This window comes from Leopardus geoffroyi, chromosome E2 (genome assembly GCF_018350155.1).
Source record: "Leopardus geoffroyi isolate Oge1 chromosome E2, O.geoffroyi_Oge1_pat1.0, whole genome shotgun sequence".
NCBI classification, from domain to species: domain Eukaryota; kingdom Metazoa; phylum Chordata; class Mammalia; order Carnivora; family Felidae; genus Leopardus; species Leopardus geoffroyi.
The window spans coordinates 44,840,900-44,863,486 of NC_059335.1; the positions used below are offsets into that span (position 1 = coordinate 44,840,900).

The following is a 22,587-nucleotide window of genomic DNA, read 5'->3' on the forward strand; positions in this document are numbered from 1 at the left end:
CCTTGACTTTTTCAATCTACCGTTCCGTGAAGGAGCAATGACACCAGACTATCTTGGCCTTCACAGAAGACCCTTGAGTGTTTCTTTTTCTCTGTAAAATCTTTTTATTTCAAAACAATTTCAATTTCAATTTTACAGAAAAGTGGCAAACATAGCATATGTATGAAGAATTCCCATATGCCCTTCACCCAGATTCACTGTTCACTTTTTGCTGCATTTACTTGCTGTCTCTCTTTCCATATGTGTGTGTGTGTGTGTGTGTGTGTGTGTGTGTGTGCGTGCACACGCACATATGTATATGCAGAATTTTTTTTCTGAACCACTCAAAACTAAGGTGTAGACACATTTACCCCATAATACTTCAATGCATATTTCCTAAGAATAAATATGTTTTATTGCATCACCACAATATGATTATAAAATTCAGAAACATGGGGCGCCTGGGTGGCTCAGTCGGTTGGGCGGCCGACTTCGGCTCAGGCCATGATCTCGCGGTCCGTGAGTTCGAGCCCCGCGTCGGGCTCTGTGCTGACAGCTCAGAGCCTGGAGCCTGTTTCAGATTCTGTGTCTCCCTCTCTCTGACCCTCCCCCGTTCATGCTCTGTCTCTCTCTGTCTCAAAAATAAATAAACGTTAAAAAAAAATTTTAAAAAAATTAAATAAAATTCAGGAACGTTAACATAGTACTGATCCAATACTATTATTTAATCTACAGTTGGTATTCCAATTTGACCAATTTCCAGTAATGTATTTTCTAGCCACTTTTCCCCCATCCAGGATCTAATCCAGGATAAGCATTACATCTTGTTGTCAGGTGACTAAAAGTCTCTAGAAATGCTCCTTAATCTATCTTTGTGTTTCATGTCCTCGGGAATTTTCCAAATGAAAATCAACCTGAAGGCATTCTTGAGGCTGTAACTACTCTAAATGCTAACTCAAAAACAAAAAATCCTTTCCATTTGTTGCCTTTGAAGCCTCAAGACAGGTGGGTTTGACAACGATCTATTTTGGTCATGCCTGGCCCTTTCTGGCATTTCCATCTACACTAGTCTCAGATGATCCTGGGCTTTGGTCTTGGGTACACAGTAGATGCTTAATAAGTACTTGCTGATTTGCCAGGAGACAACATGGATTTGGCTACTGGATCAAATAACCCCAGTGACATTCCAGGAGGATTTTGCTGATGTAGATAGGGGGACAAAGCGTTGGCTCTTCCAGAGGTGAATACCAGGGGCAATAATCCAAGGACAGCAGGAAGGCTGTATCTTTCTATTCTGTAGTTCGCTTAGATTCTCCTTCTCCTCGAAGTCCCCAGCAGGACAGTCGGGAAGCTCCACTGCAGGTTGTTAAATCCACTAAGTGGTGGCGGGGTGCAACCTGGTGCTGTTACAATCCTGTAAACCCTGCCACGTATTTTTTGACCTCTTGCCTAGGGTCTATAAATTTAGATCATCTCCGCAGGAACAACAGAGAATGGAGCTTTGAAATCAACCTATTTATGGTTGCCAGCCTCCAAGATGTCTCCAGTCTGCCTCCCCTGCCATCTGCCCCTTGCACACCCCTCCCACACGAATCAGGGCCAGGCTATGTGAACGACAGAACTTGGTAAAGGTGACAGTTGTCTGCCTTCTGAGGCTAAGTCATAAAAAATAATGCAGCTTCCACCTAGGTCTCTTGGCTAGCTTATTTTAGAGGAAGACTGCTATTTTGAGGACACTTGGGCATCCCTGTAGGGAAGCCCATGCAGAGACGAACTGAGGCCCCACCCAAAAGCCGGCACTAACTTGCCAGTCGTGAGTGAGCCACCCTAGAGGTGGGTCCCCCAGCTCCAACCCAGACTTCAGAGGACTTCCGCAGTGACCAGCGTCTGACTGCAGCCTCCTACTCAAGTTACTCCCAAATTCCTGACCCACAGGAAATAGTAAATGATTAGTGAGAGATAGTAAATGATTAGTTGTTGTTTTTTTAATTTTTAATGTTTATTTTCTGAGAGAGAGAGAGAGGGAGAGAGGAGAGAGAATGAGAGGATGAGTGGGGCAGAGAGAGAGACACAGAATCCGAAGCAGGCTCCAGGCTCCAAGCTGTCAGCACAGAGCCTGATGTAGGGCTCAAACTCACAAACCGCGAGATCCTGACCTGAGCAGAAGTAGGGTACTTAACTGACTGAGCCACTGGGTGCCCCTGATTATTGTTCTTTTAAGCCATGAAGCTCAAGGTAATTTTCCGTGCAGAGATCAATAATTGTCACATTATTCTATTGAAAAGTAAAGGGGTGCCTGGGTGGCTCAGTTGGTTGAGTGTTTGACTCTTGATTTTGGCTCAGGTCATGAGCTCAATGAGACTGAGCTCTGCATCAGGCTCTGGCCTGGGCATGGAGCCTGCTTGAGATTCTCTCTCTCCCTCTTGCTTTGCCCCTCCCCTGGCTCGCATTCTCTCTCTCTCTCTCTCTCTCTCAAAAAAAAAAAAAAAAAAAAAAGTATAAAGGTACATATGACCCAACAATTCCATTTCTAGATATATGCCCAAGAGAACTGAAAACATCTATCCAACAAAACTTGTACACTGTGTTCATTGAGGCGTTATTCACAATAGCCAAAAAGTGTCCAAGCTCAAATGTCCACCATCTGATGAACGGATAAATGAAATGCCATTCCATACAATGGACTATTATTCAGGCATAAAAAAAGATTGGAGTGCAGATTCATGGTTCAACATGGATGAACCTTGAGGACATCAGCCCCAGTGACATAAGCCAGTCACAAAAGACCATATAATGATTCATTTATATAAAATGTCCACACTAGGCAAATCTATAGGGACAGAAAGTGACTTAGTGGTTGCCTGAGGCTGGGGGATATGGGAGAATGGGAGGTGACTATTAATGGGCACAAGGTTTCCTTTCAGAGTGATGAAAATATGAATTGTACACTTCATATGGGTGAATTGTATGGTAGGTGAATTATACCTCAACAAAGCTGTTACAAAATTACAAAGAGACAAACTGTACAGGGACCTCATAAGACTTTTGTTCCTGTTCTTTTTAGTTAAGATATGTCTGTGGGGTTCTTGGAGAAGGTCCTAAGGGACTCACCTGGCTACAAGGTGGGAAAGAACAGCTAGAATTGAAAGTGAGGAGCAGAGGAGATGGTCTGCTAAGATAATTAAAGAATAACTCTAACCTTCCAAATGCTATATAGTCAGAATCATGAATCATAATCCCAACAAGATTAGACTTTGGGGAGGAAATTAATAATAGAATCTGGATTCTTCATTAAGTCCTGGTGAGAATGTGATGTTTCCACCTCTGAAGAATGACAGCCATTGTCAAGTGCAGTGTTCCTCCTCCACCTGCTGGAGCTTTATCTCAGATGCTAAGCTCATCGTTTTTTTTTTTTAATCACCCCAGACCACTGATGTTTTAGCCCAGAGTCTTTATTTTGAAGTTTGTTTTTAAAGTAATCTCTATGCCCAATATGGGGCTCAAACTCATGACCCCAAGATCAAGAGTTGCATGTCCTTGGGGCACCTGGGTGGCTCAGTCAGTTGAGCGTCTGACTTTGACTCAGGCCATGATCTCGCGGTTTGTGACTTCGAGCCCCGCGTCGGGCTCTGTGCTGACAGCTCAGAGCCTGGAGCCTGCTTCAGATTCTGTGTCTCCCTCTCTCTCTGCCCCTCCCCCACTCATGTGCTGTCTCTGTCTCAAAAATAAACATTAAACAAAAAATTTTTAAAGCGTTACATGTTCTACCAACCAAGCCAGCCAGGTGCCCCTCAGAATGTCTATTCTGAACGCTATTAAGTTACTGGTTAGAAATGGTCACTCTCTCTCCCGTTTGGTATATGAATACCAATTTGTTGGACTCCAAAAAATTTTATAATCATTATTGTTTAAAACAAAATTTGGTTCTACTTATTCCTATCTCCTTTTTCAAAATGTTCTTTATAAATAATTCTTTATTTTTCAAAATTAGCTTTTCTAATTTTAGACACCAAGGATAATCAAGATGACCTGTAATTATTTAGCATAAATAAAGGGGCAAGCAATTAAGAGTTCTTCTTAATGACATGGTATTTAAGCTAAATTTGTAGCCCCCTTTTAAAGATGAGGAAAGTGAGACCCAAGGACATTTCATGACTTGCTCCAAATGACATGGGTAATATAGATCCTCATTGGGATTCACAATCTAGAATTCTCACTGTTATTCCACGTTGCCTCTACTGGCATGCGATGGGACTGAGTAAAATGGATTCAGTGTTTTATGAATGGCACCCATGCTGACCATACTCTACCAAAAGTATCAGAGCTGAGATTTAATTATTCCATCCAAATGAAATCATGAATACATAATAAATACATTCATGTGTATTATATCACCAATGTAACAAAATAAACTCAAATTCTTATTTTTTTCAGCCTTAGTTCTTAGTCTCTTATGTTCAAGTGAAGAAATTTAAGGTCATTTTAATTGATGAATGTTTACTCTGGGATCTAGGAGTCTGTTAGAACTCCTGTTTATAAATCTGCCGAATGAACTGTGCCAGGAGTTTACGCAAATCCTTCTTTTGGCTGTTATTAGTGTCTCCAGTAAGCTTTTTACATTTATGTATGTAAAAAATGCCTTTCTATCATCAAGGCATGTTGGGGATTTCTTTTGCTGGGCTGGAAGAGTGGCAGGGGAGATTTTAAAGAGGTTCTTAAAGATGTTCAGGGCTGGTACCAGGGTAAAGCAAGTGCAAAATGTGAGAGAGCACCCAAAACCACAGTAATCAAGAAAAATGTCATTTTAATGGAATATTTTTTTAAATCAAAATTAATGCAAAAAGATCCATGATGAACAAAACACCAATATTTTAAGTGAAGGTAGGTCCCAGCATGGGTGGGACCAGGAGAGGGCAAGTGATATGAATTATACAATTGCAGAGTTGCATGGACTTACTGAAAATTTTAATATTTGGTTCATCGTAGAGCTTTTTCGCCTTAATTTTGTTTTGTTTTTTTTTTTTTTGTAAAGAAAAATATGGCAGTTGGCACAAAAACAGACACATAGACCAGTGGAATAGAATAGAGACTCCAGAATTGGACCCACAAAAGTATGGCCAACTAATCTTTGACAAAGCAGGAAAGAATATCCAATGGAAAAAAAGACAGTCTCTTTAACAAATGGTGCTGGGAGAACTGGACAGCAACATGCAGAAGGATGAAACTAGACCACCTTCTCACACCATTCACAAAAATAAACTTAAAATGGATAAAGGACCTGAATGTGAGATAGGAAACTATCAAAACCCTGGAGGAGAAAGCAGGAAAAAACCTCTCTGACCTCAGCCGCAGCAATTTCTTACTTGACACACCTCCAAAGGCAAGGGAATTAAAAGCAAAAATGAACTATTAGGACCTCATGAAGATAAAAAGCTTCTGCACTGCAAAGGAAACAATCAACAGAACTAAAAGGAAACCGACGGAATAGGAAAAGATATTTGCAAATGACATCAGATAAAGGGCTAGTATCCAAAATCTATAAAGAACTCACCAAACTCCACACCGGAAAAACAAATAATCCAGTGAAGAAATGGGCAGAAGACATGAATAGATACTTCTCTAAAGAAGACATCCAGATGGCCAACAGGCACATGAAAAGATGCTCAATGCCGCTCCTCATCAGGGAAATACAAATCAAAACCACACTGAGATATCACCTCACGCCAGTCAGAGTGGCCAAAATGAACAAATCAGGAGACTATAGATGCTGGAGAGGATGTGGAGAAACGGGAACCCTCTTGCACTGTTGGTAGGAATGCAAACAGGTGCAGCCGCTTTGGAAAACAGTGTGGAGGTTCCTCAAAAAATTACAAATAGATCTACCCTATGACCTAGCAATAGCATTGCTAGGAGTGCTGATGCATAGGGGCACTTGTACCCCAGTGTTTATAGCAGCACTTCCAACTATAGCCAAATTATGGAAAGAGCCTAAATGTGCATCAACTGATGAATGGATAAAGAAATTGTGGTTTATATACACAATGGAGTACTATGTGGCAATGAGAAAGAATGAAATATGGCCCTTTGTAGCAATGTGGATGGAACTGGAGAGTGTTGTGCTAAGTGAAATAAGTCATACAGAGAAAGACAGATACCATATATTTTCATTCATATGTGGATCCTGAGAAACTTAACAGAAGACCAGGGAGGAGGAGAAGGGGGGTGGGGAGTTACAGAGAGGGAAGGAGGCAAACCATAGGAGACTCTTAAAAACTGAGAATAAACTGAGGGTTGATAGGGGGTGGGAGGGAGGGGAAAGTGGGTGATGGGCATCGAGGAGGGCACCTGTTGGGATGAGCACTGGGTGTTGTATGGAACCTATTTGACAATAAATTTCATACTTAAAAATTTTAAAAAAGAAAAGAAAAACGTGGCAGTAAAATAGTATTTATCTTGGTTTCTGAGATTTGGGGCGGCCTCTTCAATTTCACACAGGAGGCGAGTGCATCTCCTGTCTCACCCCAGCCCTGGCCTGCACTGGGCCTGAATCTTTCCCAGGGAGAGCTAGAAAGAAGTTCCCACACCCCGCGCCCCAGGCACGCCTGGCTTTGGGGAGCTGAGTGACATACGTCTCAGGAAAAGTTCTTTCCCTAGTGTCACTGGTGGTGAGAGGAAGCTTTTTTCAACCCTCTCTGTTGTGACATGTTTACCAGTTTATGGGGCACATCTGGCGGCCTCTGGCTAGTGAGCAACTTCCCAGGTAGAGTCATGGAGTCAGCTGAGCCCACAGGCCAATGGGAAGGGAGTCTTTCCGCTGAGTTTGCACATTCCCCAGCTGAAAAGTAAGATTTCTGAAGAGTCCTAATGAAGGCCCAAAGAACTGAAAGTACACATCACACACTTAATAATACTTGTCAAGTTGAATTAAACTTGGCTTTTGTGTAACCTGAATGTCCTCACATGCTCTGTGTTTCTGGGGTTACTCTTCCTCTAACAGACACACGAGAGGCTTGGAGGCTTGCGTAAACGTTGGGGTGCTCCACGATGAGAGAAGGATAGTTTGCATCATCTCTCTTTTCAATTTCTGCTGCTCCGATTCTCCGTCTTGCCCCTCTAGCTGTGAGGCTTTTTACCCCTGCAGATGCTTTTCTCCCCATGCTCCCCAAGACCCCAGTAACCAGGCTCTTTGTGAAACAGCCTTTCCTGAAGTCTTGTGGGAAACAGAAGGGCACTACAGCATAGTCCTGGACAGGAAACCGTTTAAAATTAAATAAAGACATTTATGGGTAAACAAAACCTAGGAGAATTCATAGACAACAGATCTGCACTGTAGGAAATGCTAAAGGAAGTTTTTTAGAGTGAAAGGAAATGATATCAGGTCGAAATTTGGATCTTCAGGAATAATGAAAAGCACCAGAGATAGTAAATATAAGAATAAATATAAGGGGCGCCTGGGTGGCTCAGTCAGTTGAGTGTATGACTTCAACTCAGGTCATGATCTCACAGTCCATGGGTTCAAACCCCACATCAGGTTCTGTGCTGACAGCTCAGAGCCTGGAGCCTGCTTCAGATTCTGTGTCTCCCTCTCTCTCTGCCCATCCCCCACTCGCATTCTGTCTCTATCTCTCAAAAATGAATAAACACTTACAAATTAAAAAAAGAATAAATATAAGAAATCACTTTCCTCTCCATTTCTTAAAATACTTATAAATGTTTAAAGCAAACATTTTTAAAGCTTCACTTTCTCTCTCTCTCTCTCTCTCTCTCTCTCTCTCTTTCTTTCTGGTGAGAGCTCGTGGGCATGCAGGGGAGGGGCAGAGAGAGAAGGAGAGAGAACCCCAAGCAGGCTCAGTGCTGACAGTGCTGATGTGGGGGCTCAATCCGTGAGATCATGACCTGAGCCAAAATCAAGAGTCGGATGCCCAACTGACTGAGCCACTCAGGTGCCCCAAAGCAAACATTTTTTTAAAAATAGAATTTAGACACATTATTTTTAAGTTTATTTATTAGTTTTGAGAGTGGGGAGCAGAGAGAGAGGGAGACTGAGAATCCCAAGCAGGCCCTATGCTGTCAGTACAGAGCCCCATGCAGTGTTTGAACTCACAAAACCTGAGAACATGACCTGAATCAAAATCAAGAGTCAGACGCCCAGGTGCCCCCAAAACAAACATTTTAACATTGTATTGTGAGGTTTTTAACTTACATAGATGTAACACTTAATACATATTTTGCATGAAGTGGCACAATATTAATTCTAAATAGACTGAAATGTTATGGATATATATTTCTATGGTGATCACTTCTTAAAAATGCAAAGAAGTATAACAAAAAAGCTAATTGATAAATGAGGGTAGATTTCTAATAAATACTCAATTAGCCCAAACAGAAGGCAAGAGAGGAGGAACAGAGGAAACAACAACAACAACAACAACAACAGGAGATAAAGAGGAAAAAAAAAATAGTAAAATGGTAGACCAACATTCAACCATATCAGTAATTACATTAAGGTTACTAGTCTAAATCACTTCAATTAAAAGGCAGAATCTGCCAGATAGAAAAGCACGGCCCAACAATACTGTCTCTGAGGGACACACAAAAGACGTTGATAGGAAGCAGATGAGAAAAGATGTATCATGCAGACAGTAAGGATAAGAAAGTTGAAGTGGCTAAATTAACATAAAATGAAGTATTAAGATGGAGACTATCATCAGAGATTAAAAAAGAAACCTCATAATAATAAATATCACCAGGAAGGTATAATAAGCATACATTACAGAGTTTCAAAATACATGCAGGAAAAACTAACAGAATGACAGAAATAAAGGGAGAAAGACACAAATACACTATTGTAGTTGGACATTTTAACACCACTCTCTCAGCAATTATAAAAAACAACTAGACAAAAATCAGTAAACACATAAAAGATTCGAACAACACTTTGAACCACCTCAATCTAATAAATATTTATGGAACAAAGCACCCACCAGAATACACATTATTTTCAAGTTTAAGTGCCCTTGATATATTCACCAAGGTAAATCACATTCTGGGCCATAAAACAAATCTCAATAAATTCAAAAGGGCTAAAATCATATAGAGTATGTTATCTGACAACCATGGAGTTAAATTCCAAATCAATAACAATGTATGTAGAAAACCCCAAATACTTGGAAATTAAACAGCACAGTTCTACATAACAAAAAGTCTAAGAAATCCCAGAGAATATTAGAAAATATTTTTATTTGAATGATAATAAAAATAAAACATACCAAACTTTGCAAGATGAAACAAAGCAGTTCTTAGAGATGTATTTATAGCTGTAAAACCTAATATTGGGGAAAAAGGTCTAAGTTTCACTTTCGGAAGCTAGAAAAAGAAGAGCAAAGTAAACCTAAAGTAAATGATAGGAAGGAAATGATACAGAGAAGAACAGAAATTATAAAATAGAAAGCAGATAAATAATAAATTTAGCAAAGCCAAAAGTTGGCTATTTGAGAAGGTAACAAAATTGATTAACCCCTAGCCAGACTGATCACCTTCCCCCTGCCCCCCAGTAAAAGAGAGAAGACAGACTACCAATATCAGGAACAAAAGAAGGCATATCACTGTGCTAAAGATATTAAAAGGCTATTAAAAGGATGTCATAAACAAGTCTATGCCAATAAATTAGACAATGTAGAGGAAATGGACAAATTCCTTGAAAATTATACCTTCCAAAACTGATATAAGATAAAATAGAAAATCTGAATGTCCCTTTATTTTATTTTATTAAAATAATTTCTTTAATGTTTATTTATTTTTGAGAGAAAGACAGAGCACAAATTGGAGAAGGGCAGAGAGAGAGGGAGAGACACAGAATCTGAAGCAGGCTCCAGGCTCTGAGCTGTCAGCACAGAGCCTGATGTGGGGTTCGAACCCATGAACCATGAGATCATGACCTGAGCTGAAGTTGGACACTTAACTGACTGAGCCACCCAGGCACCCCCTGAATGTCCCTTTAGCTAGTAAATAAACAATGCATTATCAAGAACTTCTTGCAAAGGAAACTCTGGGCCCAGATGGTCTATTCATGAATTCTATTAACTATTTAAGAAAAGTATTACCAATGCTACAAAAACTCTTCCAGAAAATAAAGGAATGCTTTCCAATTTGTTTTGTGAGGCCAGTGTAACCCTGATCCCAAAACTTGAAAGACATTAGAAAAGAAAAAAGAAAGAGGGAGAGGGAGGGACAAAGGAAGGAAGTTAAAAACCAATATCTCTCATGAACATAGATGCAAAAATTCATAATAAAATGTCAGCAAATAAAATCTGATGGTATATAAAAATACATCATAACCTATGGGATTTCTCTTAGGAATGCAAAACTGGTCTAACATTGGAAAATCAATGTAATGCACCATATTAACAAAAAGAAGGAAAAAAAGATAATCGCCGGTAGAAAAAACTTTATACATTTTCGATATCTATTCATGACAAAGCTCTCAGCAAGTTAGGAATAGAAAAAAAGTTTCTCAATGTGAAAAAGCACATCTGTGAAAAATCTAGAGCCAACATCATATTTAATGGTGAAATATTGAATGCTTCCCCCCCAAGCTTAGGAACAAGGCAAGTATACTCTCACCTTTGGTATTCAACATTGTACTGGAGATCCTAGTCAGTGCAGTAGCACGAGAGACATAAAGATTGGAAAGTAAAAAGTACTCTATTCGTACATGACATGATTGTTTATATGGAAATACCAAGGGGGGTGCCTGGCTGGCTCCGTTGGTAGAACCTGTGACTCTTGATCTTGGGGTTGTAAGTTTAAGCCCCATGTTGGGTGTAGAGATTACTTTAAAAAAAAAAAAAAACACTAAGAGATCTACAACAGAACTAATAACCAGAATTAGCAACTTCACACGATACAGGGCTATTATTTTAAAAATCAGTTGTATTTTTGTATATCAGTAGCATACAGGTGGAAAAAAAAATTCCACTTACAATAGCATCAAAAAACAGGGGCACCTGGGTGGCTCAGTTGGTTGAGTGTATGACTCTTGATTTTGGCTCAGGTTATGATCTCATGGTTTGTGAGACCAAACCCCACATGGGGCTCTGCGCTGATAGTACGGAATTTGCTTAGGATTCTCTCTCTGCTCCTCTCCCCTTTTGTGCTCTCTCTCTCTGTCTCACTCTCTCTCAAATAAAAAACAAACAAAAACATACACTGCTTAGGGATACGTTTAACAAAAGACAAGTCCTATACACTGAAAACTGCCAATCATTGCTGAGAGAAATTCAGTAAGATCTAATAAATGCAGAAATATCCCATGTCATAGCTTGGAAAACTCGGTATTATTAGTCAATTCCAGTGTATTGGTATGTAGATTTAACAAAGTCTCCTTCATAATCCTAGCCACCTTCTTTTTTAAATGACAAATTGATTCTAAAATTTATGTGGAGGACCTGGAATATCCAAAGCAACACTGAAAGAAAAAAAAAGTGTAGAACTCATCTTATTTCAGGATTAACCTTGAAGCTACAGTAATCAGACAGTACGCAGGGAGCCTGGGTAGCTCAGTTGGTTGAGCGTCCGACTCGGTTTCAGCTCAGGTCATGATCTCATGGGTTCATGGGTTTGAGCCCTGTGTTGATCTTCACGCTGACAGTGCAGAGCCTGCTTGGGATCCTCTCTCCCTCTCTCTGCCCCCACCCACCCCCCTCAAAATAAATAAATAAACTTAAAAAAGACAGCATGATTCTATCATAAGGATAACCATTAGGTTAATGGAATAGAATAAAGAGTTCAAAAATACACTTAAGTGGCCATTTAATTTTTGGCAGGTACCAAAGCAATCTAATAGGAAAGGAAAGTCTTTGCAATAAATGATGCTAAACAGCTGGATATCCCTTACAACATTATCTTGTACTATATACAAAAATGAATTTGAGGTGGATCATAGAGCTAAGTGTAGTAACTAACATGATAAAACTCCTATAAGAAAACCTAGGACAGCATCTTCATGACCTGGTGACAAGCAAAGATTTTTTTTAGACACTCAAGAAAATGAATAGGCAGGCCATAGACTGGGAGACATTATTTGTAAAGAAAGCATTTATCTGACAAAGCATTGGCCTTTAGGACTTTAGGACACCTATACTTCAAGAGCAAAAAAGACAAACAACCCAATAAAACAATGGCTACAATTTGAGCAGACACTTCACAAGGGAAGATAGATGAATGGCCAGTGGGTGCTTGAAAACGTGCTCAATATCATTAATTATCAGAAAGAGTGCAAATTAAAACAAATGTAAAATGAGGTACTGCTACATACCCACCAGAATAACTTAAATTAAAAAGACTGACAATACTGAACGTTAGCAAGGGGATTGAACAATATTAACTTTCCTATTTTGTTAGTGGGAGTGTTAAAACATGTAAGCACTTTGAAATAAAGGTCTGGCAGTTTTGTATGAAACTAAACATACCCCTATGACCCAGCAATTTTGGTTTTAGGTATTTACCCAAGAGAAATGAAAGCATATGTCTCCAAAAAGACTAGTATAAGAATGGTAATAGTATTTTTCTTCATAAAGCCCCAACTGGAAACATCCCAGATGTCAGTCAACAGGAAGATGTACAAATTGTGGTATATTCATGCAATAAAAAGGAACAAACTACTTATGCAACACCATGAATGAATTTCAAAAATATTATGCTGAATGAAAGAAGCTTTAGACAAGAGAGTACATATTGTATGATTGCATTTACATGAAGTTCTAAAGCAGGCAAAACTCATCTATGGTAAAAAAAAAAAAAAAAAAAGATGAGAACACTATGGTTGTGCGGGGAGGACATTGACTGGGAAGGGGCACAGGGAACTTTCTGGATGATAATAATATTTTATATTTTGATAGACGTTTGGGTTATACAGATGCATGCATTTCAAAAACTCATTGAATAAGAATACTGTTAACATGAATGCATTTTACTTTGTGTACAGTTTTCCCTCAAAGAATAAATAGTAACTTTTGTCAGTGATATATATATACTGAAATGTTTTTGGGTGAAGTATAACGCTAGGGAAAGTGCACCTTACATTGAAATGCATCAAAAGGGGAGGCAAATGATGGCTTCATGGATGGGTAAAGGGATAGATACATGACAGAGCAAATATAGTACAATATTAACTTTTTAGTACAATATTAATTTATAATATAAGTGATTCATATAGAGGATGTTCACTATACAATTATTTTAACTTTCTTTTTTTTTTAAAGATTTTATTTTTAATCTTTCCACCCAACGTGGGGCTCAAACTCACAACCCACAACATCAGGAGGCATACACCCCACGATCTGAGCCAGCCAGGCACCCCTATTTCTATTTTCTGTATTTGAAAATTTTCCAAATAAACTGTTGGGAGTGGGGGAATGAACACTAGGCACTTCCAAATACGTTTGTGGCAGCACTATTTGTAATGGCCCCCAAATGGAAACAATTTCTATGCCCATCAACAGGAGAAGAGATAAATCAATTGCATTATAATCATATAATGGAATAGTCTACAGCCGTGAGGATGTAAGATGGACTGGACGCAACAGTATGGATGACCCTCACAAACACAATGTGAAATGAAAGAAGTCAGATGCTAAAGGCACAACTCATTTGTATAAAGTACAAAAACAGGCAAAACTAGTCTGAGCTGTTCAAAGTCAGGATAGTGATTGCCCTTGGGTGGAGTCATGATTGGAGGAGAACATGACGGGGGCTCCTGGGGTTCCTGACTTGAGTGCAGGTTATGTGGGTTTGTGAAAATCCACGTTTCCCTCTGTATCTACTATTACTTCAACAAAAAGCTCAAAGAAATTAGTGTTAGACCTCACTGTTCTTAAAACAGGTTCCTCAGCCTCGCCCCACCTCTGGGAATTCTGTGCCAGCCATCTTTCTCCCATCTCTCTTCTCCCATTTCCCAGGCTCTGACACGCCTGTCTTCCTCACCTGCCAGGGAAAAACTCAGTGCAGAGGAATTTAATTCTCAACCCCTACCCTAGTCGAGGCTCCAGGATGGAGCCAACTGGAAAAGGCTCATTCATGACTTTATCTAAATCAAGGAGCCATGCAGCCCCAAGATAAATTCCTTTGCTTCCTGACAACAGTAATTGCTACAGGCATTTTTTAAAAGCAAAATTTGGGGGCGCCTGGGTGGCGCAGTCGGTTAAGCGTCCGACTTCAGCCAGGTCACGATCTCGCGGTCCGGGAGTTCGAGCCCCGCGTCGGGCTCTGTGCTGACGGCTCAGAGCCTGGAGCCTGTTTCCGATTCTGTGTCTCCCTCTCTCTCTGCCCCTCCCCCATTCATGCTCTGTCTCTCTCTGTCCCAAAAATAAATAAACGTTAAAAGCAAGATTTGTTTTCCCTCTATATTGGTGTCTCCATCTTCCCCTTCTACCACCCTCAGTTTATCCCTTTCACCCTCTTCTCTTTAAACTGGTAGCGGCATCTTACTCCCTTCGCCAAATCTGGAAGCAGTGACTTGCCTTAGAGATTGTACTAGTGCTTCAGCTCAGGACCAAGATTCCCTTGGCTGGTAAGTCAACCTCCAGACCCCAGCAAATGGTCAGGTGTAGGGGTAGAGGTGGTCAACTGGAGGAGGGGAAGGAGAGGCACGGTGGGGGGAAAGGAACCAGGTACAGAATAGCAACAGGAACCGATCCCTGTTCTTCCCAATCTTGCTATCTGTTGAGAAGTCAAGGTGAGTACACATCTAAACAAAACAAGGCAACTATTTAATTAAGCATTTCTTCTATTTATCTGATGGGTCAATTTTCGGTCTTCTTGTTACTTGATCAGTCAGAAGCATCTGATACAAGTGATTTCTCCTTCTTCCTTGAAACGCTTCTGGGTTGCTTCTTACCTCCTTGTCTGTTCCTTCTTAGTCTCCAGTTGGTTCCTGTTCATCTCTTTGACCTCTAAATGTTAGAGTGCCCCAGGACGTGGTCCTCTGACCTCGCCTCTTTAACTGCTTTGACTCCCTGGATGATTTCACTCAATATTTGTGGCCTAAACAATACCATCCACACCCTAATGACTTCCATATTTGTGTTTCCAGCTAGATCTCTCCCCTGAACTCCACAACTGTGTATTTATCCACCTACTCACTTAGATCTTGAATAGGCATCTCAAATTTATCATATCCAGTACTGAGCTCCTGATAGCCCTCCTTCAAACTGTTCCCCCACCCTTATCTCGATAGAGCGTCCATCTTCCAGATGCTCAGGACAAAAACTTGGGTGTCATTTCTGACTCCTCTCTTTCTCTCACTTCCCATCTCTAATCTGTCAGGAAGTCCTACTGAGTTAACATCAAAATACGTCAAGAATCTCACTGCTGTCACCACTGCCCTCCATCCAAGCTGCCATCATTTCTCACTTGGATTATAGATAGCCTCCCGACCTTGTACCCTTTCAGCCTGCTCTCAACACAACCACCAGAGAGACACTATTAAAATGCAAGTCTGCTCAAAACCCTCCAGTGGCTTTCCATTTCACTCAGAATGAGTGCCAACACCCTGGCAGTGGCCTGCGAGGCTCCGGAGCCTGTCCTCTTCTTCCCTCTCACTTCATCTGCAACTGCTCTTCCCTCACTCACTCTATTCCAGCCACACTGGCCTCCTTGTTGTTCCTGGAACATACCAGGCACGCTCCTGCCCCAGTGCCTTTGCAGCTGCCCTTCCATTTCAAATGCCCTTGCCCCACACGGCCGTTCTCATGTCTATAGATCTTAAGTCTGGTACTATTTTCTCAGCAAGGCCCACCCTTGCCACCCTGCCTGAAAGTCTACACTTTCTCAGATATTCTCAATCTTCTTTCTCTTTCTTATTTCTCTCTTTAACACTTACTGTCACCTACTATGCATATAGTGTCATGTACTTATACTCTTTTTTTTTTTTTTAATGTTGATTTATTTTTGAGAGAAAGAGAGAGCATGCATGTGCAAGCAGGGAAGGGGCAGAAGAGAGGACAGAGAGAATCCCAAGCAGGCTCCACACTCAGCATGGAGTCTGACATGAGGCTCGATCTCACGACCATGAGATTATGACCTGAGCCGAAATCAAGAGTCAGGTGCTTAACCGACTGAGCCACCCAGGTGTCCCATTTTGTTTCAAAGTAAGCTCTGTGCCCCATGTGGGGCTCGATCTTACAGCCCCGAGATCAGGAGTCACATGCTCTGCCAACTAAGCCAGCCAGGTGCCCCCTATATTCTTTAATGTCTGTCCTCCCTCAACTAGAACAGAGTCCATGATTATATAGAATACAACAGTCCTAGTGTAGGCGTCTAATATCTGCTGCCTGAATGAATGCTTATTTCAGAATGGCCTGAGAGGTGCTAACAGGTAAAAGGAAGTAAGTCAGATTAGGGAAGGCCGTGGAAGACTGCAGATATCTGGAAGGGGATGGAATTTCCTTCAGTCTTTGGAGAATGAAGACTCCTTAGAAGGATGAGGATGAAGAGAGAACCCTTGGCATAGAGTTGCAGAGTACCTGTTTTGGAATCACCTGGCTTGGGTCCACGTCCTGTCTCCATCATGTAGTAGGTATAGACGAGGTAGTCTGTTTCTTTGGATGCCAGTTTCTATGTCTGTAAAACAGAGATTCTTCTCTGGGTCTCAGTTTTTGTATCTATAAAATAGAGATTACCATCGTACCTACCTCATAGGGATGCTTGGGTTGTTTTAGGATCAAATGAAATAAGGTATAAATAATGTTCAGTGAGGGCAAGGCACTTAGGAAGACGTGTTCAAAAAGTGCTACTTTTTTTTTAAGTTTATTTATTAATTGAGAGAGAGAGAAGGAGAGAACCAGCTGGGGAGGGGCAGAGAGAGAGAGGGAGACAGAGGACCCGAAGCAGGCTCTGTGCTGACAGCAGTGAGGCCGATGCGGGGCTTGAACCCTCGAACTGTGAGATCATGACCTGAGCCGAAGTCAGATACCCGACCAACTGAGCCACCCGGGTGCCCCAAAAAGTTCTACTTATTGTTGTGTAGAGGTTAGAATCCCTGTGAGGTAAGACTTCACATCGAAGGATTGTAGAGTGTTTCGAACTGGCAACAGAGTTAGAATGAGTTGGGCTTGAGCTTTAGACACAAGAGGTCAGCCCCTTGTGATGGAACAGCTTCTTTCTCAGAACTGTCAGTCCCTGGACTCAACCAGATGGGTTGAACCTAATCCCTGTCCTGCATTAGTTAAGATGGCGCTGCTTACAAGCAAAAAGGGAATCAGAGTTAGGCGCAAATATGGCACAAGGCCTCTGCTGGGAGGACAAGACAGCTCTCAGCTGCCTGTTGCTGACACAATCAGAGCAAAGAGCAGTGATTCACTCCAATCCTGTCATTGAACTCAGGATTTTGGCCAAGTGTAGGTTTCGGGGTTGGTCGGTGGATTATTTTTTCCCCTTCCTGAGTTGAAAGAGTAACTCTGTGTTTCAAAAAGGCACTTTCTTTCTGCAGAGAAATTCTGTGGTGAGAGCTTGCTGGGCTTGGTGTGGGAAGAACCACCTTTGCTTATGTCTGGGAGAGAATGAAATCTAGTGCCCCTATTTTTTTTCCCCTCCCACCCAGTAAAGATGCAGAGCTGAAAGGTGTCTTTCAGAAGGGCCAGAGACAAGGGAGTTGACTCGTAGGTAAGAGGACGCTGTACAGGAGGCCAAAGAAGTGGCTTCTTGTTTGTTAGCGTAGGTTTGTGGCAAGGAGGTCTGTGAAGCCCTCCCCCAGAGTACCCTGGACTAAACAGAACAAATAAAACCTCTATTTGTTCATCTCTACCCTGGATTTAGATGGTGCTTTATGGCCAGGGTTATTGGGATCAGCTGAAACCCAGGCTGATGTTTATTCCTGGGATTGCAAAGACAGACAAATACCTCTCTGTCCTTCCATTTTCCAGGCCAAGAGGGCAGGAGACTATTTCAATCAAGCAGGCAAGCGGTGAAGAATTATTTTTTAGGTGCCCACTGTGTCCCCAATGCTGAGCCACCTAAATATAAATAGAAAAAGTACAAAATTCTAGCTCCAGCCCTCAAGGCACATAAAATCGAGCCTGCAGGAGGAGGCTGGGGGTGGGGGTGGGGAGAGACCAAACAAATTCAAGAGAAACTGTTAACAAACAGCAGTGTGAGGTACTAGGAACTAATCTTGCAAGAGGTAAGAGAGGAGGGAGGTAAGGAGTGGGAGTTGGGGCGCTCTTGGAGGAAGTTCCTAAGACAATTAACAACATGGTGAAGGAAAGCCTATCTGTCTTGTTCTCCGCCGTACCCTGGCATGTAGCATAATGCCCAATGCGGAGTGGGCATTCAGTAAATATTTGAGGAATGAATGCAGAAGGAGGGGGGTGATATTAGAAGGATAAACAGGCGAAGAGGGAGGAGGGCATTCCAGCGTGAGGAAAGGCCCAGAGAAATGGTCGGATGTCTCGGTGAGACTGGTTTAACCACAGCATAGGGTGTGTAGTGAGGAGTAGTGGGAAATGAGGTTAGATATGGGGCCAGATGGGGGAGGCTGGAAAACGAGACAGAGAAATTCAGAGATGAGTATTCCTTCATTCCTTCCTCAAGCTCTTACCGAGCGCAGACCATGTACTAGGCAAGGGAGAATAGGAGGGATATAAAGATGAATTAAAGGTCTTACCATCCATTGGGGATAGGTGGAATATCTGCACTTTATTGTTGTAATAAATGATGTGATAGTGATGGAATGGATGAAATATTTTGACATTCTAGTCACAGTTTGGTTGCAAGAAATTCAGGCCATGTCAAACTTGCTCAATTTAACTGAGACTCTATTAAAAGGTATATTAGACAGCCAAGGCTAGGAAGTGGACTTCAAAAGTGACAGGAGAGGGCTCAACCTGGTAAATTGGGCTGGTTCTCCTCCCTGCCTCTCCCTCTGCATTGCCTCATGGGTGGTCTCTCACCTCTGCCCCTCTCTCTGGGTATGCTCCGTTCTCCTGCTTTCCTCCCTTCCTAGGATTTTACTTGGTGCAAGCTTACACTCTGACAACACAAGACCCTCCTGCTCCAGGGCCAGCCATCATCATCTGCTCTCTGAGCCTTTTAGGGCAGCATATGGAGGAAGCAGACGCTGATTGGCTCAGCTTAGCCTGTGGATGGGTACGCCTGGGTCAGGTGATCACTTAGAACCAATCAGCTATGGTCAGAAGGCAAATCATGTGATTTAAACATGACTGCCTAAGCCTACCAAGACCTGCAGATAAGGGACATTCCAAAGAAGGGATATGGACTAGAGGGCAGTAATAGACAAGCCTAATTCCTGCTGGTTAACAGTACAGGGAGCAAATCAATTCAGCGGGTGGGGGTGGTAAAGGGGGAAGACTATCAGACATAAACAGAATCTGATTGAAAGGTTTGAATTAGGGGCACCTGGGTGGCTCCCTTGGTTAAGCTTCTGACTTCAGCTCAGGCCATGATATCACAATTCAGGGGTTTGAGCCCCACCTCAGGCTCCGTGCTGACAATGCAGAGTCTGCTTGGGATTGGGATTTTTCTCTTTCTCTCCCCCCCTACCGCCCGTCCCCCACAATCTCTCTCTTTCTCTCTCTCTCAAAATAAATGAATGAACTTTAAAAAATAAGTAAACAAATAAAGGTCTGATTTAGTCCTAGGAGAAAAAAAAACAATTCCCAGTTGTGGATGAAAGCAGTATTTTAGAGCAGTTAGACTGACTGTGGCCCATAGGTCAGAAACTGAAGCGACCCAGACCATCAAGAAAACTTTTGCCTGATCCAGAATGGAGCAGTTTAGAGATAAGGATTTTAAAAATAAAAGTAGCCTAAATTGTTATGGGGCAGAGTCAGCTTCTCATTTATTGCTATAACCCTGTCCTCATAGTCAGGCTCAGAGAAGAAATTCACTACACAGTTGTCAGAATGAATCAAATTTCCCTAAAACCCAGACAAACAAGTGAACATATTGCTATTTGTATTCTGTTAGGGACAGAGCCAGGACCCGGAACACAGAACAAAACAAAGCAAAATTCAAAATATGATTTTTCTGATTCCTGATGCAGGGCTCGGGTCACTGACTGCAGACTTGGTGAGAAGCAAAAATGCGGCAGAAGGAGTCTGGGCCAGGCTGCCTGGCAGAGGGCTAGATGGACAGATAGCGCCGTGCCCAGTGGCCCAGAGGCAGATCAAAGCCAGCTTCCCCAGCACGGGCAGCAAGCATGGCAGGAATCTGGGGGACCTCTCACCCAGTCCTTCACCCATGCTCACAGATGGAAAGCCACACCATTAGTGGCCACACCTTTGAGCACTGCCGCCACACAGGCAGCTGTGACGGATCTCTCATAGTGGAGTGTGTGGCTCTCTCCAGACAGGCAGCTTTGATGCCAGTGAGCATGGCATTCCTGGCCGGACCACCTGGCCTCCCAGCCCAGGTCTGCCTCTTGGGCAAGCTGCCTAACTACTTAACTACTTCGTGTCTCAGTTTCCTCCTTTGTAAAACAGGGATAATAAACCTCCTTAGAGGGTCGATGAGAAGATTCAATGGGATGATATCTGCAAAGCAATTAAAACAGTGCCTGGCACATTTTAAGCCATCATGATTACTATAATTGGTACAAAAAAAAAAAAAAAAAAAAACAGACTGCAGAGAAGAGCTTCCCAGACTGGAGGGTTCTGGAGCTCCTTTAAAACCTGCATAACCCACCAGTTAGTGGCTATGATTTGGGTCTAACACCCATCCCTTCTTTCTTCCAGGAACAGATCCAATTGGTCTAGGATCTAAGCCAGGCCAATCATAATTCTTCCCTAGGATTTTTTTTCTTTTCTTTTTAATGTTTTGTTTTATTTTTTGAGAGACAGAGACAGAGCGTGAGCAGGGGAGGGGCAGAGAGAGAGACACACACACACACACACACAGAATCCAAAGCAGGCTCCAGGCTCTGAGCTATCAGCACAGAGTCCCATGCGGGGCTCAAACCCATGGATGCGAGATCATGACCTGAGCTGACGCTCAACCGACTGAGCCACCCAGGCGCCGCCCCCCTAGGATTTTTCTAACTGGATCTTCCAACTGGTGGGAAGAGAATATCACCACTACTCACCACCCGTCCTTTTCCCCTCTTTGGGGATTCAAATAGTAAAAATATGAGCCCAGAGTTGCCTTTGCTCCTTTCTCCCTTCCATGTGCAGAAGCAGGCCTGAGACAATAAAGTTTGTGAGGAGAAGCTGGAACAGAATCTTGGCTGGGGCAGAGCCCAAGTCTCTGAATCCAATGGACCCTGGATCCAGACACCCACTCCTACTGGTCTGCGTTAGATTACAGAACCCTTTAAATCAGTCAATCTTGGGGCGCCTGGGTGGCTCAGTCGGTTAAGCGTCTGCCTTCAGCTCAGGTCCTGTGAGTTCAAGCCCATGTCAGGTTCTGTGCTGGCAGCTCAGAGCCCGGAGCCTGCTTCAGATTCTGTGTCTCCCTCTCTCTCTCTCTGCCCCTCCCCCACCTCAAAATAAATAAATATTAAAAAAAGAAAAGACGAGAGTGAGTGATGGGGACTGTGGCAAAGTGGTGGGCGCTTGGCCCTTCCAAGGGAAGCTGCTACCCGCAGCCCCGGCCCGTTGCTTCCGTGTGCATATGTGGGCATGGAGTTGCCAGGTCCTATGGTTTTTAATAGATTCCAGACATTTGGAATGTTCACTGTGAAATTCTAAACTTCGAACATTGTGAGTTTTTGATTTAAAAAAAAAAAATGGGTATGTAGGTAGGGTGACTGACTATCCTGGTTTGCTTAGGACTAAGGAGTTTTCTGGGATGTGGAACTAAGATTGCAAACCAGGACAAGCTGGTCACCCTACCTGTGGGCCAAAAGGAGCACACGTGATACTTGTGGCCCACACACTCTCGTTTCAGCCAGAAACAATCCGTGAGGTAGCTAAGCAAGGAACATATGTCCTCCAGTCCCCATCCTCAAAACCCCAGGAGGAAGATGCACTGTTACTCCCATGGAACAGAGACTCACATCCCCTACAACGAGTGTGAGGCAGAGAATTCTTCCAGGAGCCGGTGAAACATTCCCTTGGTTCCCCTTGTGGGCCTGGCCTAGGTGATCTGTAAGATTCAGGCCTCTCCCTGCCCCTTCCAGCAGCCTCTCCACGGCTGTAAAGTCTCATCTCTGCTCGGAGAGGGCAGGGCCTTCTAGGCAGCCAGGAGATTAAGGGGTTTTTCCCTTAATCCCTCCTCTTTAGGCTGAAAGGCTACATTTATGATTACATTCCATACGGTGAACTTGGAGCTGGTCCACTTTTATGAATGTGAAAACCAAAGGCGCAGAGTAGGGAGGCGACTTGCTTGAAGCCCATAGCTCACTGACTGAGCTCTGGGGTCTTCCTTGCTGGCTTGGTACCTGTCTCTCTGTTAGGGAAAGGGAAGGGGACTGACATTTGCTCACTGCCTCCTCCATCCTGGGACCCTCCTAACGCCCAACAAAATGCCAAGGGAAGGCCTGGAGTCCCGGGCCCGTGCCCGTTCCAGGCCACCACCCTGCCAATCCAGGCGTGCCAGGAGGGCGTTTGGAATTGCCAGGCTGTCATTGCACAAAGGGAGGGGTGTGCAGCTCCG

At 42.8% G+C, this 22,587-nt stretch overlaps 1 long non-coding RNA gene across 1 annotated transcript in view; it reads left to right on the forward strand.

Annotated features, from left to right (window-relative positions):
* LOC123579378 overlaps positions 1-15,964 on the forward strand; it is a 38,935-nt gene extending 22,971 nt beyond the window's left edge. The window contains exon 4 of the long non-coding RNA XR_006702730.1: positions 13,242-15,964. This is a non-coding gene — a long non-coding RNA (uncharacterized LOC123579378). The remainder of the gene's footprint in view (positions 1-13,241) is intronic.
* Positions 15,965-22,587: the final 6,623 nt, after the last annotated feature.